The sequence below is a fragment of the Staurois parvus genome, unplaced genomic scaffold (genome assembly GCF_062004578.1).
Source record: "Staurois parvus isolate SC_StPar_1 unplaced genomic scaffold, SC_StPar_1.0 ptg001957l, whole genome shotgun sequence".
Lineage (NCBI taxonomy): Eukaryota > Metazoa > Chordata > Amphibia > Anura > Ranidae > Staurois > Staurois parvus.
Window position 1 is genome coordinate 363,819 of NW_028319753.1, and position 18,803 is coordinate 382,621.

The window sequence follows — 18,803 nt, forward strand, 5'->3', positions numbered from 1 at the left end:
ATCTCAGCAATCAGCAGACTCTGGTAACTGACTCCACTCCTCCTCTGGTCCTCCTCCAGACTCTGCACTCTCTGCTTTCCAGCTCTGCCTCCAAAGGAGGTGCACAGTGATGTTAGGGAGGGTGTGGGATTCTTGACAGGAGTATACGATTGACATCTCAGAGTGCAGAATGTAGTGGTCAGGAGTATTTCATATACAGTACAGCATGCAGAGGTCAGGACTATTTCATATACAGTACAGAGTGCAGTGGTGAGGAGTATTTCATATACAGTACAGAGTGCAGGGGTCAGGAGTATTTCATATACAGTACAGCATGCAGTGGTCAGGAGACTATTTCATATACAGTACAGAGTGCAGTGGTCAGGAGACTATTTCATATAGCCCTGCAAATAAAGTGCAGTGGTCAGGAGTATATGATTGACATCTCAGAGTACAGAATGTAGTGGTCGGGACTATTTCATATACAGTACAGAGTGCAGTGGTCAGGAGTATTTCATATACAGTGCAGAGTGCAGTGGTCAGGAGTATTTCATATACAGTACAGCATGCAGTGGTCAGGAGTATTTCATATACAGTACAGAGTGCAGTGGTCAGGAGTATTTCATATACAGTACAGCATGCAGTGGTCAGGAGTATTTCATATACAGTACAGAGTGCAGTGGTCAGGAGTATATGATTGACATCTCAGAGTACAGAATGTAGTGGTCGGGACTATTTCATATACAGTACAGAGTGCAGTGGTGAGGAGCATTTCATATACAGTACAGAGTGCAGTGGTCAGGAGTATTTCATATACAGTACAGCATGCAGTGGTCAGGAGTATTTCATATACAGTACAGAGTGCAGTGGTCAGGAGTATTTCATATACAGTACAGAGTGCAGTGGTCAGGAGTATTTCATATACAGTACAGAGCGCAGTGGTCAGGAGTATTTCATATACAATACAGAGTGCAGTGGTCAGGAGTATTTCATATACAGTACAGAGTGTAGTGGTCAGGAGTATATGATTGGCATCTCAGAGTACAGCATGCAGTGGTCAGGAGTATTTCATATACAGTACAGAGTGCAGTGGTCAGGAGTATTTCATATACAGTACAGAGTGCAGTGGTCAGGAGTATTTCATATACAGTACAGAGTGCAGTGGTCAGGAGTATATGATTGACATCTCAGAGTACAGAATGTAGTGGTCGGGACTATTTCATATACAGTACAGAGTGCAGTGGTGAGGAGTATTTCATATACAGTACAGAGTGCAGTGGTCAGGAGTATTTCATATACAGTACAGCATGCAGTGGTCAGGAGTATTTCATATACAGTACAGAGTGCAGTGGTCAGGAGTATTTCATATACAGTACAGAGTGCAGGGGTTAGGAGTATTTCATATACAGTACAGCATGCAGTGGTCAGGAGTATTTCATATACAGTACAGAGCGCAGTGGTCAGGAGTATTTCATATACAGTACAGAGTGCAGTGGTCAGGAGTATTTCATATACAGTACAGAGTGTAGTGGTCAGGAGTATATGATTGGCATCTCAGAGTACAGCATGCAGTGGTCAGGAGTATTTCATATACAGTACAGAGTGCAGTGGTCAGGAGTATTTCATATACAGTACAGCATGCAGTGGTCAGGAGTATTTCATATACAGTACAGAGTGCAGTGGTCAGGAGTATTTCATATACAGTACAGAGTGCAGTGGTCAGGAGTATTTCATATACAGTACAGAGTGCAGTGGTCAGGAGTATATGATATACAGCCCTCATACAGCGTGAAGCGGTCAGAAGTAGTATGTCATATACAGTACAGAGTGCAGTGGTCAGGAGTATTTCATATACAGTACAGAGTGCAGTGGTCAGGAGTATTTCATATACAGTACAGAGTGCAGTGGTCAGGAGTATTTCATATACAGTACAGCATGCAGTGGTGAGGAGTATTTCATATACAGCCCTCATACAGCGTGAAGTGGTCAGAAGTAGTATGTCATATGCAGCTCATGGTACAATGTACATTGGGAAGATCAAGTCTTTTACAGCCCAACATTTAGATTTCAGTGGTCATTGGTCAGGAGGATGTCATATACGGCTCAGCAAAAAGGGTTCAGTGGCCAGGAACATTGTAACATAAATGTGAGAGTCGGGTAGTTCTGCCAGTAGCTGAGATGTGACGTGATCTGTAGAAGGATGTGATTGTAGATCTAGTTTCATTCCATGTTATTAGAGATACAGTATTCAGTCAGAGACATATGTTCACCAATTAGCATGTGAAAGGACAGAGCAGCTTCTAGGCCAGGAGTGACACCGAGATGCCAATACAACTTTCACATCGGGGTGGACATGGATGTCTCACCTTCTTGAATTCTAAAAGAAGAGCTCTAGCCATAGCCAACCAGCAGGAGACCAGGAGTGGCTCTGAAAGGTCTGCCAGCTCTGATTTATATCCACAGATCAGAGGAATCTATTTCCTCTCTCATAAAAGCTAAAATATTAGTTGCAGAGAGATGGAAATACTTCCTTCTGATTGGACACATTTTAGGCTCCATGTCCATGTAAAAATGTATTTGTAGCTTCTGTAGAATCCCGGAGAAATACACAAAACAATTATATGGCACCTGATTGCGACAGTTGAACAATGATTGGTACTGTCATGATCGGACTGATACGCTGGTGTTGGGAACTCTATCCTTGACTCAGCCACTGGAACTGTCCCTGGCCCACTCAGCTATGGACACTTCAGAACACAGAATGTCCTGTGGGCTGGTACAAGAACACCCCCCAGGGCTGATTGGCCAAGGGATAAAATCCCACCCACATCCATATTTCAATAAATTGAGGTCCCTGAGATATGGACGGTGTGATTCGTACGGAGTCGGTTCCATATGACTGGTGAATCGCGGACTTTCTCTGACTTGCTCCAGTCGCAGGATAACTCTTGCTAAAAGTTGTATTTCTGTTTTTATTTCCTTTTTATCTCATAGCGAATAGCCAATTGTGTGTCTTTTTGTATTTTCTGTAACTTTTTTTCTTTGTACATATTTTATGCTCCGCCCGCTTTTAGGATATTAAATCATAAATTGAACAAGTGACTTCTGTGTACTAAGCTCGGGCTCATATCTCCGGAGAGATTGTTGTATTGTAGTGTCTATGTGCTCAGTCTAAAGCTGACCATACATGTGTAGATTTTTGGACGAGAATATTCTTAAGAAAAGTGATACGAATATTCTTTGAACATTCAAAGAATGGACGAATGTCGTTTTAAAATTATCTCTCACTTTTAACATTCAATTTTAAAATGAATGTAATTTCTGAACGATAACCACAGGGCTCATACCTCCGGAGAGATTGTTGTATTGTAGAGTCTATGTGCTCAGTCTAAGTTCATTGCCAATCTGTATGCAATTGTACTGCGTGTTGACATATTGCATGAAGATTGTAAAGTAGCAGATCTGCCAGACGGAGATCTGTGGGTGTGTGGTGACCCAGCAGACCAGTCTGCGGACAAACTGTTAGGTGGTGGCAAGCTACCGTGTGTGGTGTGTCTGGTGTGGTGGTGTGTGAACAGTGGAAGAGTGATTAACACCGGGGTTCTAGCTTGTAGGATAGCTGGAGGAATCCTAGAAGGATGTGCTAATTGGTAGACTGCTCCCCAACCCTTAGAGTGCACCAGATCATATATAGGATTTGTCTCTGCCTGTGAGTGGCCAGCCAGCTAGATTGGAGTGAAGTCCCCCTCTAGTGGTGGCCAGAGGTAGTGCGGGCTGTGAAAGTGTATCACGGCCCATCTTATATGTTCATAGTAAGTTCCCCTCATTCCCGGATAGACCACGCCTCGGTTAGCTAGTCGCCGTGGGTGTGCGTTTTTTATCCGTGACAGTGTGCTAAATGGGTTGGGACATAGACCACCTGGAAATGCATTTAATGCCTGAATCAAGAGTAAGCATGTTGTTAGGGCACGAGCCTATCCTGATCCAAATCTGTATCCAGTCTTCCTTGTCTCTAGTGTCTCTAAGGTCATGTTCCCCCTTATGGACATAAATGTGGCCTCTAGGACTTTTAAGGTCGTTCAGTTGGGAACAGATAATTGAGATAAGTTTGGAGGAAAGAGGAGTGCAGTAGCAGATACAATATGTTCAAACAAGGAAAGATCTTTGTTAGTAATTATGGTGGTCATCCAATGTTTAATTTGTAGGAAACAAAAAAGTTGAGTGGGTGAGGTGTTGGTATTTTTCCTAAATTTCTGTGAGGTGATATTAAGTTGCTGGAATATTTATTAGAGCCCCTGGTGCAGAGCGTGTGACCCATCAAGAGGCTGATAGACGTAGGTCTGGATTTTAGAGGAAGCCATGGGAGAGAATGACAAGAAGTTTGAGAACAGAGCAATGCTTCTAAGTCAACCCATAAGGAGCCATGTATTGTGGTGTAAAGGGAGGTTAGTGGGGTAATCTGGGCACCAAGAAATATTTATTACAAACTGGAACCTCCAAGCCCAAACCTTGTTTCTTATGTATAAACATAGTATGGCTTGAGATTTGTGGCCCTTTGCCCATTTGAATCGCAAGACCTGATTTTAAAAAGATTTGAGAGTATAGGAGGGGATGGGGATTGGTAGAGTATGAGATAAGTATAGCACCCTCCTAGTCAGCTTAGGGGAGCTCTAGCTCTAATTGTTAGATAGAGGGCTGAGTAGCATCCTGGGTGTGATAGCCAGATGGGTCAAATTTGAGTCAGGGCTGAAAGGCTCTGCAGATAAGCCTTCTGGAACTTCCTCCTGCGCTAAAACTTTGGAGAAAGTTCTGGAAGCAGTGGGTGGAGGTGAGGAGTGGCTGGTCTGTACTCTTAGAGGATCCTGGCAAATCCCCAACAGGAGGCTTGGCAAGGGGCCAGGACATACTCTAAGAGTAACCGAGCCTGCTCACCAGTGGCAGAGTTCAAGTGAAAGAGGAGGATATAAGGCTGGAGAACAGGAGCCTGGGAGGGGGCCCAGATGGCAGAGGGGCTCACCTCCAGGCAGAAAGACCTTGGAAGAGGAAAAGCTTGGGACTTTACCGGCCTGCTGAGAGAGGACCACCTGTAAGGCAGGGAAGGTGCTGCCCAGCTAGAAGGCCTGGTAGCAGCCAACGACCCACCAGCAGCACAGGAGAAGGCCCAAGTGAGTAAACCTGCACCCCCTGGACCAGATAGTGGAAGGAGCACTCTAGAGGGAATCCAGATTAGCAACTATCCAGGACTGCCTTACTCTAACATGGCAGGCACTGGATCCCCAGCTCAGGGATTTCTCTCACATAGCTGGATGGGAGGAGAATTAATCTGAAGTCTAGGGTGGTACAAGATGCTGGATAGCTTAACAAGAAAAGGATTTTTTTTGTGTAAAGACTTGTACGTAGTTCAGGAAGTTGTCCTCATTTCCGCAGTTCCATTGGGCATCCTGTACACCCCTTACCCTATCCAAGGTACAATCCCCTAATAAAATCACAAAAACTGACTCCTGCATGCAAGTCTGTGTGAAAATGTGTGTTGCTTGGCTGTGCAGGACTATAGAGGGACCCAAAACTTTAGCGGGTAGGGCTACATGAGTAAAGGAGTTTTGGTAAAATTGTCAATTTTTCATCACTGATCCTCCCTATCCAGGAGAGGTGAAGATGAGTCCAGGACAGAAGTAGGACTTTCAGGTATTTGAAAGTGGGGATGTAGTTGGCCTCATGGAGTGTGTTGTACGAGCGAGGGAGATGAATGCCCAAATAATCCAGGTAGGAGGTGGACCAAGGAAACTATCATTCTGTTGTAAAGAGACGACTGCTGCATTGGAAAGGGAAATGTATGGAGTACAGAGAATAGGACTGGCAGGGAGGTGTTGGGTTGGACAAAAACTAGCAAAAGATCGTTGGCAAACAATTGCACTTTATCCAGTTCAAGGGCAACCCTGCTGCTCCAGATTACATACATGTACGTGTATGAGCCCCTCACTGTGCTGTCATTCGGTACAGCATAAGATGATTATCATGTACGGGCCAATGATTTTTGGCCTAGACCTGCTGATCACCTGTACCGAATCACAGATCAGCCCATGTCCCCATATTTGTAAACACAGACACGGGAACTGCACGGATCTTCTCTCCTGGAGCCCCCAGAGAGCAGACCTGTGTGAGTACAAACAGCACACCTACACTTACTAACACCTAGGCAAGCACATTTAACCACTTGATCACCCTCCAGTTAACCCTTTCACTGCCCTGTCACCGGTGTCATTAGTACAGTTTACAGATTTTGTTTTACTGTATTAGTATCACAGGTGATGTCAGATAGCATCAGTGTCCCTCCCAGATAGCATCAGATTGTCCACCACATTACCACCATCCACAGCTATCTCTCTGATTGCCTGACCCACTATCACAGACACACTATAACTGCCATTGCTAGTATAGTGTCTGAAGGGATCAGTATCTTTGATCAGAACTATACTAGCATCCACAATAGTATAGTGTCCCCAAAAATGGAGCGTTTGCAGGGTCAGCCTTGATACCCTCCAGTACTTGCATCCAGCCCCCCCAAGTGCAGTGTCAATAGATCACTGTCCCCTCTGATACATTGCACACAAAACCGCAGCATTAGCAGAATCAGACCTGATCTCTGCTAGCACTTGCAGGTAAATTTTATTTGTAGAGGTTCAAGCAGTCCCTGACAGCCAGGAGCTCTTTTTCCTGCGAGTCACACTACATACCTATAACTTTAGTGGCCAAAATGTCCAAAGAAAAGTACACTAGTGAAGAGGCCTACAGGAATCTGAGCATGTCAGAGGAGAATGAAGGGGGGTTCTCACTGTCAGAATCAGGATCAGAATACAAACCTGTAGAAAGCAGTGGCATCCTGAAAGATAGCTCAGATGATAGAGAAGAGGTTCCTGCTAAGGTCAGGTGTACCCGACTCCATGCCTAGGTTGCTGAGCTGCTAAAAATGCACGATTATTCTCATATGCAGCAGAGTGCCAGAACAACTATTGCACTACCTTTTTGTGAGCTGGTGGGCACCGGCAGCCTAGTATATCCTGGCCTTTTACACACCAGCACTGCAGCATCTCATGAGGATGTGGTGAGTCCCAGAAGAGCAGTCCAAGTTGGTGAGGCGACTAGCACTAGTAGCATCCCGCAGCCACCAAGAATTTGCACACAGGCCTGTAGAGCCCATAGTGTCCTTCCGGATTGTGTGTTTGCAGATCCTGATTGGCAGTCCTCAAATTCTGCAGCACCCGTACTTCCCCCATGGACTGACCAACCTGGAATTCAGGGGGAAACAGCAAATTTCCCTACTCCCCTTGAATTATTCATAGCTGTTTTTCACAGACGAACTGTATAATTTCATTGCGGACTAAAGCAATCTTTATGCTGATCAGTACATTGCCGCCAACCTGAATTCATACCTTGCCAGACCATCCAATTGGAAACGTATTATGGTTTCTGAGTTTAACATTTTGAGGCCTAACCCGCAACATGGGCATTATAAAAGAGAATGAATTGCAATCATATTGGTTCACAGTCCCGACTCATCATATGCTCGAGTTCTCTGTTGCAATGGTCAGGCATAGATATGAGAATATAATGCTTTTTATACATTTTAACCACTTCCCGACTGGCCGTGCTATATAAACGGCCAGATGGTGGCACTGCAGGGTTGGGTGGCCATTTATAAACAGCCTCCCCACCTCCTGCTTGTGCGCGCTCCCTGGGAGCGTGCAGCACCGTGATCTGGTGCCTGCTGTGTTCTCCAGACACAGAGAAACACAGGTCATTGGGCAGGACCTCTGTACGAGGTCCTCATCATGTGATCACTGATTGGCCAATCAGTGATCACATGCAAAGTAGTAAGAAAGATGTCACTTGTGACATCATTGCCTACTACGTGTGAAATCTGTGAATGATCACAGAGATCACATGGTACAGGGCTATTCACAACAGCCTTGTACCATGTGACAAGCTGTGACCAATAACAGCTCACTCAGTACTTCTCAATGACTGCAAGAATGCAGACAGAGAGAAAGAGAAATGATTGCTTTTACATCCTATATGGGTGTAAAAGCAATCAGTGTAGAAAAAAAAAATCTTCATCACCCCCCACATGTAGTACAGTGTCACCATGGTGACACTGCACTGCTAGAGTGACAGTATGTAAAAAAAATAAAAATAAATATAATAATATAAAAAAAAAAAAAAATGAAAAAAAGTTTTAAAAATTATAATGTTTGGTTATAAACTAATTTGGATTTTTTTTTTTTACTAAAAAGATAACGGAATAAATTTTGGCCAGGATTTATGATGAAATATTATTTATTTGCAAAATTTAATACAAATGTTTGGACATTTTCATTTACATAGCAAAAAAATAAAAATCTCAGCGGTGAATAAATATCACAAAAATAAAGCTTTATCTGTCTCAAAAAAATGGTAAAAAATTCATTTGGGTACAGTGTTGCATGACCGCGCAATTGTCATTCAAAGTGTGATAGCGCTGAAAGCTGAAAATCTCCCTGGTCAGGAAGGGGGTAAAAGTGCCCGGTCTGGAAGTGGTTAATGACAATACTCTGCCATCCTCGGGGTGACCCTGACTATGATCAGCCCACAAAAGTTGGCTCCTTGTAAACTACTGGTCCCAAAAATGTGCAGATGTGTATACGCCCCCACAAAACATCTGCTTAGATGAGTCCTTCATTAATTCTTCTGGTCACCTTGTATTCAAGCAATATCTCCTCAGTAAGTGTGTCAGATCTGGGGTCAAAATGTATCAGCTCTGTGAGAGGGTGGTAGGCTATACATACAATGTTAGAGTTTATGAGGGGAAAGCAGTGAAGTGGAGCCCCCCGAATGCCCAGACTACATGGGGAGCAAGATAGTATGGGGCTTGGTGTCCCCCTTATTCCTGGAAGGGGTACTATTTGTATGAGGACATTTCTATACACGCATGCCACTTTTTAGACACTTATTCAATCTTGGAATTGGCTGCTGTGGTGCAGTGCAGCCTAATAGTAGGGGCATCCCCCAACAGCTCTTTAACACCGACATAGAAAGGGGGAGAAAGCCTGCTTATTGTGTGTATTCTGACAGCAGTAGGGTGCTGCTCTCAGAATACAGAGGTCAGTGCCTTCAGTGCTGCAGGAGGAGATTTCTTATCCGCAGTTAAAAAAGAAAATGTGTACTGTATGCCCAAGCATGAGGGGCCTGGGGTAGTCAGTGGGTGGACCATGCCTATGCTTGGACCTATTTTTTTTTTTTTACTTTTTTCTGGGAAAGATTTCTCCATCCACATCGATTGATGAACGAAAATGAGCTAAATGAAAAAAAGAACATTGCATGTATGCCCAACACTAGAAGTGGGTGGATGCAGGGTGGTAGATTCTAATGGTGGGCATATCATCCTTTTTCTGCCAAAGATTTCTTCATCCACATCGATCAATGTGAATGGAGGAATCTGTATGAAAAAAAGAACATTGCATACGTGCCCAACAAGGACCGGCGATGTACCGGCATGACTCCGATCTTCTCCATGATCTAAGAAACCAGAAGTGATGAGCATTTATTCACTAACGGTTTTGCTGGATGTAAACAGCGCCATGTGATAGGTAGTGAGGAAGTGAAATGAGACATTTATGCCTTTGAAAGCCAGAAGGTGGTCATTAGTTTTTGACCCTCATACCTAGCTAGGCTCCCAAAAGGTCTTACACATGTGATATTCCCATACTCGGGAGAAGTAGCAAAATGTATTTTGGAGTGTAATTCCACATATACCCATGGCATGTGTGAGAAATATCTCACTAAAGTGACAACTTTGTGCAAATATGTTTCTATATTGTTTGTGTGTATATACAGTTGTGTTCAAAGTAATAGCAGTGTGCTGAAAAAAGTGAATAAAGCTGAAAATCCTTCTAATAGCTTTTATTTCCATCCACACAAATGCATTGGGAACACAACACATTCTATTCCAAATCAAAACATGAAGAAAAATACATCAAATTTGTGTTGTTCCTCTAAAAAAATGGAAGAAAAGTGAATATTAGACGGTTCAAAAAAATTGCAGTGTTTGTATTCTTCTTTACAAACTCAAACATTCACTATATAAACTGAGAAATGTTTAAAGATTTGGCTTTCCTTTGAATGACTTCATGAATATTTGGTTGTAGTCGCACTGTTTCTGAGAACTGCTGTACATCTGTGTTGCATGGAGTCCCCCAACTTCTGGCCCCTGTGATCAGGTATTCCAGCCCAGGATGATTGGACCACATTCCACAGTTCTTCTCTATTTCTTGGTTTGGCCTCAGAAACAGCATTTTTGATGTCACCCCACAAGTTTTCTATTGGATGAAGATCCGGGGATTGGGCTGACCACTCCATAACGTCCATCTTGTTGGTCTGGAACCAAGATGTTGCACGTTTATTGGTGTGTTTGGGGTCGTTGTCTTGTTGGAACCCCCATTTCAAGGGCATTTCCTCTTCAGCATAAGGCAGCATGACCTCTTCAAGTATTCTGATGCATTCAAACTGATCCATGATCCCTGGTATGCGATAAATAGGCCCAACACCGTAGTATGAGAAACATCCCCATATCATGATGCTTGCACCACCATGCTTCACGGTCTTCACAGTGTACTGTGGCTTGAATTCAGTGTTTGGGGGTCGTCTGACAAACTGTCTCCGCCCACTAGACCCAAAAAGAACAATCTTTCATCAGTCCACAAAATGTTGCGCCATTTCTCTTTAGGCCAGTCAATGTGCTCTTTGGCAGATTGTAACCTCTTCAGCACACGTCTTTTTTCCAACAGTGGGACTTTGCGGGGACTTCTTGCAGATAGCTTGGCTTCACATAGGCGTCTTCTAATTGTAACAGTCCTCACAGGGAACGTCACACCTTCTTTCATCTTCCTGGAGCTGATTGTTGGCTGAGTCCTCACAGGGAACGTCACACCTTCTTTCATCTTCCTGGAGCTGATTGTTGGCTGAGTCCGCCCCATTTTGGCTATTCTTCTATCCATTCCAATGGTAGTTTTTCGCTTTCTTCCGCGTCTTTCAGGTTTTGGTTGCCATTTTAAAGCATTTGCCATCATTTTAGCTGAGCAGCCGATCATTTTCTGCACTTCTTTATATGTTTTCCCCTCTCCAATCAACTTTTTAATCAAGGTACGCTGTTCTTCTGAACAATGTCTGGAACGACCCATTTTCCTCAGAATTTCAGAGAGAAATGCACTGTAACCAGCATGTCCAACATTTGCTGCCTTCCTTCCTTAAATAAGGGCAATAATTGCCACCTGTTTTTCAAAGAATGAATGACCTCACTAATAGAACGCCACACGGCTATTATTTTGAACACGCCCCTTTCAACTAGTGATTCAATGACACAGAATCAGCAGCATGCATGTCATGACTGTTGGGTCTGTTGGATTTCTATTACTCTACTACACCTGCTAGGAAATTATTTGCCATGTAGAAATATCATTTCCACCAAAAACAGTGATTGATCCGGTTAGTGATGTCTGACTGCTATTATTTTGAACACAACTGTGTGTATATATATATATATATATATATATATATAATTATTTTATTTTTTTTGTAATTTCCCAAAAACTTGTGGCAAAAAATAAAATCTTCATTCCTCTCAGCAAATACCTTGGGGTGTTTACTTTCCAAAAATGGGTCTTTTGGGGGGTGCTTCTACTATCCTGGCATTTCAGGGCCTCCAAAACTGTGATAGGTAGTGAGGAAGTGACATGAGAAAATTCCAGCTCTTGAAAGCCTGAAGGTGGTCATTGGTTTTTGGCCTCTGTATGCAGCTAGGCAATAGAAAAGTCTCACAAGTGATAGCTCCATGCTCAGAAGTAGCAGAATGTGCTTTGGGGTGTAATTTCACATACAACCAAGGCATGTGTGAGAAAGATCTTATTAAAATTACAATTTTGTGTAAACAAAAAAAAAAAAAAAAAGTGTTTTGTAATTTTTTTAAAAACTTGTGACAAAAAATAAAATCTTTCATGGACTCAACATGCATCTCAACAAATTCCTTGGGGTGTCTTTCCAAAAAGGGGTTATTTGGGGGGAGTTTATACTGCCCTGGCATTTTAGCACCTGATAGTCAGAAAGTAAAAGTTGCATAAATTCCGGTATATGTACCATAGTTTGTAGATTCTATAACTTTTACAGAAACCAATATACACTTACTCAGATTTTTTCTTTTACCATCCAGCATAATACACTTTAATCTTAATTTATGAAGACATTTAAATGTATTGGATTTTTTTATAACAGAAAGTAGAAAATATAATTTTTCTAAATTTTTGGTATTTATTTGTTTATATCACAAAACATTAAAACCCAGAGGTGATCAAATACCGCCAAAAGAAATCTCTATTTGTGGGAAAAAATTATATGAATTTTGTTTGGGTACTGCATTGCATTAGTGCGCAATTACCCTTTAATGTAGCGCAGTGCAGTATAGCAAAAAATGGCCTGGTCAGGAAGAGGATAAAATGTTCCGGAGGGCAGGTGGTTATGACCCAGTTTCTTGTGGCCGAGTATATGCCGTATCAGGAAGGGGTTAAAGATGTACTTGCTTTTTGGGTAGAATACTCTGAGCAGACAAGGGGTCCACGTAGATGACATACAGTGTGCAGTTTTATAAAATGCTGCTTCATGTAGCCGCCATACCTGTAGGCCATTCCAGATGGGAAATTCCCACACTGTCTATATTATATCCAGCAACACAGGACTGATCTCATATCCGTGTTCAAATGTCGCACATACACGTGTGCTTTCTTCTATAGGAGCAGCGGCTGAGCTCAGTGTTGTTAGGGAAGGGAGTGCACTGGGCATGCTCAGCATTTAGGATCATGGAAGCATGATAACCACCCCTGGACATCACCCATATACATAGCTGGAGCTCATCCTTCCAGAATCATTCCACTGATGGAACACATGGCCCCCAGATTAATATGGTGGTCCAATCAGAACACTCCAGGTCCCAGCAGTTCACACCACCAGATTAATATGACACAGGTACCTGTGATCCAATCAGAACTCTCCATGCCCCAGTAGTGCACACCTCCAGATTAATATGAAACAGGTACCAGTGGTCCAATCAGGACACTCCAGGCCAGAGCAGTTTACACAACCAGATTAATACGACACAGGTACTGGTGGTCCAATCAGAACACTCCAGGCCCCATAAGTGCACACCACCAGATTAATATGACACGGGTACTGGTGGTCCAATCAGAATACTCCAGGCCCCACAAGTGCACACCACCAGATTAATACGACACATGTACTGGTGGTCCAATCAGAACACTCCAGGCCCCAGAAGTGCACACCCCCAGATTAATATGACACGTGTACTGGAGGTCCAATCAGAACCCTCCAGGCCCCAGAAGTGCACACCACCAGATTAATATGACACTGTCATGGAACACACGCCCACGGCTCTGAGGAGCAATCTAGCACATGGCACACCCGTCTAGGATTCCTCCAGCTATCCTACAAGCTAGAACCCCGGTGTTAATCACTCTTCCACTATCCACACCCCCCACACCAGACACACCACACACAGTAGCTTGCCACCACCCAACAGTTTGTCCACAGACTGGTCTGCTGGGCCACCACACACAAACAGATCTCCGTTTAGCAGATCTGCTACTTTACAATCTGCATGCAATCTGCCAACACACAGTACAATTGCATACAGATTTTCAATGAACGTAGACCGAGCACATAGACTCTACAATACAACAATCTCTCTGGAGATATGAGCCCGAGCTTAGTACACAGAAGTCACTTATTAATTTTAGATTTATTATCCTGGAAGTGAGCGTGCATAAAATATATACAAAGAAAAGGAATTACAACAAAGACAAGAAGACCCACAGAGTTGGCTATTCACTAGGAAAATAAAAGGGATAAAAACAGAAATAAACTTTATCGAGGTTTATCCTGTGACAGAAGCATGTCAGAATTGTCTGCAATTCCCCAATTGTACTGGTTCCATAGGAATCACCCCGTCCATATCTCAGGCTCCTCAATTTATTGAAATTTGAATGTGGGTGGGACTTTAGCCCTTGTCCAATCAACCCTGGGGGATGTTTCTGTATCAGCCTACAGGACGTTCTGTGTTCTGAAGTGACCTGGATCCAATGGGCCAGGAATGACTCTGATCGTTGGGTCAGAGATAGTATTTTTGACACCAGCGCATCAGTCCGATCGTGACAGTACCAATCACTGTTCAGCTGTCACAATCAGGTGCCATTTTTGTGTGTTTCCCCGGGATTCTACAGAGGATACATATTCAGTTTTATATGGACATGGAGCCTAAAATGTGTCCAATCAGAAGTATTTTTATCTCTCTGCAACTAATATTTTAGCTTTTATGAGAGATGAAATAGATTCCTCTGATCTGTTGGTATAAATCAGAGCTGGCAGACATTTTGGAGCCTTCACCTGATCAGGCTACAGCTCTTGTCTCAGGTTCAGGAAGGTGAGAAATCCATGTCTACATGGATGAGTTCTATTGGCATCTCGGTGTCTCTCCTGGCCTAGAAGCAGCTCTGTCCTTTCACATGCTAATTGGTGACCATATGTCTCTGACTGATTACTGAATACTGTATCTCCAATAACACGGAATGAAACTAGATCTACAGTCACATCCTTCTACAGATCACGTCACATCTCAGCTACTGGCAGGACTACCCGACTCCCACATTTACATTACAAATATATTTCTATATCATTATCATATCTCCTCTGAAGCATCTCGTCTCCAAGGAGAATACATTTCATGTTTGTAGTCATTCCTCATAACTGAGGTCTTCCAATCAGTCAGAAATTCTCCAATCAGTCAGAAATGTAAGGGACCACTGCTCTGACCACTGATAGAAGGGAATTCTCCCATTGGTCCCTAATGTAAAGAACCAATAGTTTAACCTCTGATGTAAGGGGGATCCTTCTCCCATTGGTCACCAAAGTAAGGGACCACTACACTGACCACTGATATAAGAGGGTCCTTCTCCCATCGGTCACCAAAGTAAGGGACCACTACACTGACCACTGATATAAAAGGGTCCTTCTCCCATTGGTCACCAAAGTAAGGGACCACTACACTGACCACTGATATAAGAGGGTCCTTCTCCCATTGGTCACCAAAGTAAGGGACCACTACACTGACCACTGATATAAGAGGGTCCTTCTCCCATTGGTCACCAAAGTAAGGGACCACTACACTGACCACTGATATAAGAGGGTCCTTCTCCCATCGGTCACCAATGTAAGGGACCACTACACTGATCACTGATATAAGAGGGTCCTTCTCCCATTGGTCACCAAAGTAAGGGACCACTACACTGACCACTGACATAAGGGGTCCTTCTCCCATTGGTCACCAATGTAGGGGACCATTGCATTGACCACTGATATAAGGGGTCCTTCTCCCATTGGTCACCAATGTAAGGGACCACTATGCTGACAACTGATGTAAGGGAATCCTTTTCCCATTGGTCACTAATGTAAGGGACCACAACACTGACCACTGATATAAGGGGTCCTTCTCCCATTGGTCACCAATGTAAGGGACCACTACACTGACCACTGATATAAGGGGATCCTTCTCCCATTGGTCACCAAAGTAAGGGACCACTACACTGACCACTTATATAAAAGGGTCCTTCTCCCATTGGTCACCAAAGTAAGGGACCACTACACTGGCCACTGACATAAGGGGTCCTTCTCCCATTGGTCACCAATGTAGGGGACCATTGCACTGACCACTTATATAAGGGGTCCTTCTCCCATTGGTCACCAATGTAAGGGACCACTATGCTGACAACTGATGTAAGGGAATCATTTTCCCATTGGTCACTAATGTAAGGGACCACTACACTGACCACTGATATAAGGGGTCCTTCTCCCATTGGTCACCAATGTAAGGGATCACTCCACTGACCACTGATATGGGGTCCTTCTCCCATTGGTCACAAAAGTAAGGGACCACTACACTGACCACTGATATAAGAGGGTCCTTCTCCATCGGTCACCAAAGTAAGGGACCACTACACTGACCACTGATATAAGAGGGTCCTTCTCCCATTGGTCACCAAAGTAAGGGACCACTACACTGACCACTGACATAAGGGGTCCTTCTCCCATTGGTCACCAATGTAAGGGACCACTACACTGACCACTGATATAAGGGGGTCCTTCTCCCATTGGTCACCAATGTAAGGGACCACTACACTGACCACTGATATAAGGGGGTCCTTCTCCCATTGGTCACCAATGTAAGGGACCACTACACTGACCACTGATATAAGAGGGTCCTTCTCCCATTGGTCACCAATGTAAGGGACCACTAGACTGACCACTGATATAAGGGGGTCCTTCTCCCATTGGTCACCAATGTAAGGGATCACTACACTGACCACTGATATAAGGGGTCCTTCTCCCATTGGTCACCAATGTAAGGGACCACTACACTGACCACTGATATAAGGGGGTCCTTCTCCCATTGGTCACCAATGTAAGGGACCACTACACTGACCACTGATATAAGGGGGTCCTTCTCCCATTGGTCACCAATGTAAGGGACCACTACACTGACCACTGATATAAGAGGGTCCTTCTCCCATTGGTCACCAATGTAAGGGACCACTAGACTGACCACTGATATAAGGGGTCCTTCTCCCATTGGTCACCAATGTAAGGGATCACTACACTGACCACTGATATAAGGGGTCCTTCTCCCATTGGTCACCAATGTAAGGGATCACTACACTGACCACTGATATAAGGGGTCCTTCTCCCATCAGTCACCAAAGTAAGGGACCACTACACTGACCACTGATATAAGAGGGTCCTTCTCCCATCGGTCACCAAAGTAAGGGACCACTACACTGACCACTGATATAAGAGGGTCCTTCTCCCATTGGTCACCAAAGTAAGGGACCACTACACTGACCACTGATATAAGGGGTTCTTCTCCCATCGGTCACCAATGTAGGGGACCATTGCACTGACCACTGATATAAGGGGTCCTTATCCCATTGGTCAACAATGTAAGGGACCACTACACTGACCACTGATATAAGGGGGTCCTTTTCCCATTGGTCACTAATGTAAGGGACCACTACACTGACCACTGATATAAGGGGTCCTTCTCCCATTGGTCACCAATGTAAGGGACCACTACATTGACCACTGATATAAGGGGGTCCTTCTCCCATTGGTCACCAATGTAAGGGACCACTACACTGACCACTGATATAAGGGGTCCTTCTCCCATTGGTCACCAATGTAAGGGACAAATACAATGACCACTTGGGATGATCTCTGGGTTTAGTTGTCGGAGAGTAGGGATGAGACGACAGTACAAACCAAACTTTGCCTGTTCCGGTCCCGTGTTTTGCAGGAGCCGATCATCACATGTAGAAGAGACATTTCTACCACTTCTATATATAACAGCTTCCCGCTGTCACTGGTGCCTGAGGAAGACATGGATGGGTACAGCGGCCACACCCCCAGGAATCAGTGATGTCATTGGGAATCCCTACCATGTAAGGAAGGGGGCGGGGATAGCAGTGACATCACTGACCAAATATGGTCACTGGTCACATTTGGGTAATAAGGTCCCACCATCCCTGTCCCTTCACTTATGTAGATGATGACAGTTCAGGGAGCTGTCATTGGGCTGGTGCTATTGTCGGGTACTATATACCCCATACTCATTCACATGGGGGGACGGTATATGGGGGCCCCTTATTATTAAAGGGGGTTCCAGAATCCAATATGACCCCCACCCACAGATCCCCACAGCCACCAGCCAAGGAGCTATGCCTGGGGGAATCCCCCCTGGTAAGGTGACCCCCATGTTGTGGACATGTGGCCTGGTATGGATCAGGAGTGGGGGGCACACCACAGCCCCCCTCTGCACTCTGTATGGTGGGCTGTATATGATATACTGCTGACCCCCGCACTCTGCCCCGTTATTGAAGGGTGTGAGGTGTCACCGAGGAGCAATGTTCTATATTGAAGTTTGCCCTCATTGCACCGACACACACAATAGTTTTTGTTCAATAAATGTTTTATTATAATTTTACATTTAACAAGATTGAAGCATAAAAATCAGGAAATAGTAAAGGAAGAAATCCGATTGGTCAGGAAGATCCCTTGTCTGGAATGTGGGGGCGGAGTCATTATTATTGGTGTACAATACAATACACAACGTGTTCCATTATTATAACAAAGTATTGTAGAAAAGATCCCAACATAGAAAATGGGGGAAAGGAGGAAATAAAGGCGGATATGAAGGGGAATCTGTGTACGGGGAACACCTTAACAATCACCACCATTTTATTCTCCAGGGCCTCTGATGTCACAGAATAGATGTTTGGGGGTTTATCTCATCTTCAGGACCAAAATCTGCATTTTCCCATGTGTGCAAAATCATGCAGAAACAGCTCTGGCAGTGAGAGGGTTAATGTGGGCTAGATGGGATCCCTCTGCTGGGGTGACATTAGAGCTCCCCCTAGCTGCAGCCTGGTAATAACATTGCTGGGAGGTCTCTTCATTTCTCTGCTCCATACTTCCCGTCTTTATAGAAACGTCTCCTGACATTTGGGGGTCTATTCATAGAATGTTTGTATAGCAATTCCCTCAGTGAGAGTTCATGTCCATTCCTCCTGTGTGAATGGGGGAACCAATGTTATTAGGATCACATCTGAGCTGCTGGAATGTCTTCCATTGATGGAAAATACATTGAAAACTTCTTCTCCTGCCATCAATGGCCAACCCGG

At 44.1% G+C, this 18,803-nt stretch overlaps 2 protein-coding genes across 2 annotated transcripts in view; both read right to left on the reverse strand.

Moving 5' to 3' along the window:
* The window catches only part of LOC149433150 (uncharacterized), a 192,435-nt gene that overhangs the window by 159,480 nt on the left and 14,152 nt on the right, over window positions 1-18,803 (reverse strand). The window lies entirely within an intron of this gene.
* Window positions 1-18,803, reverse strand: part of LOC149433154 (uncharacterized) — a 72,274-nt gene that overhangs the window by 51,318 nt on the left and 2,153 nt on the right.